The sequence below is a fragment of the Colobus angolensis genome, unplaced genomic scaffold (genome assembly GCF_000951035.1).
Source record: "Colobus angolensis palliatus isolate OR3802 unplaced genomic scaffold, Cang.pa_1.0 Scaffold301, whole genome shotgun sequence".
Classification (NCBI taxonomy): Eukaryota; Metazoa; Chordata; class Mammalia; order Primates; family Cercopithecidae; genus Colobus; species Colobus angolensis.
The window spans coordinates 3,421,866-3,422,460 of NW_012116278.1; positions in this window are offsets into that span (position 1 = coordinate 3,421,866).

Consider the following 595-nt stretch of genomic DNA (forward strand, 5'->3'; position numbering starts at 1 on the left):
CATCCCGGGGCTGCCCCGGGCATGCCCCGCACCCCTTGCCGGACGCCCGCGCGGCTTCACCGACTGCGACTCCCCGAACTACTCTGGGACTAGAGCGCCCTCCGCCCAACTTCTGACTTTGGGGTCCCCCAGCCCTAGAAGAACGGGCTGCCCGCCTAGGGGAGCCCCGGGCATGGTGTGACGGGGCGGTCAGGTCAGCTTTGCGGCGCCCCCCGACTCCAGCCACCCGTCGGCTCCGTGCCCTCCAGAATGTAGCTGCTGACTCCGCGCCCCCGGGACTCCAGCCGCAGTCTCCGCAACCTCCGGGCTCCAGCAGCCAACTCTTGTGTCTTTCAGGAACTCGCCGACGTCTCCGCGTCCCCTGGATTCCAGGTTCGCGACCCCCGCCGTCTTCGCGCCTCCGGGACTCTAGCAGCGGTCTCCGCGACCTCCTGGGATCCAGCCACTGTACCTGCGCTCCCCAAACCCAGGCTCCAGCCGTCGTCTCCACGCTCCCGGGGATCCAGCTGTCGCGCCAGTACCCGCGAGGACAGCGGCACCCCCCACACCCCGCGCGCCCAGAGCCCGGCCCGGCCTCGGCGTGGAGATGAACGCG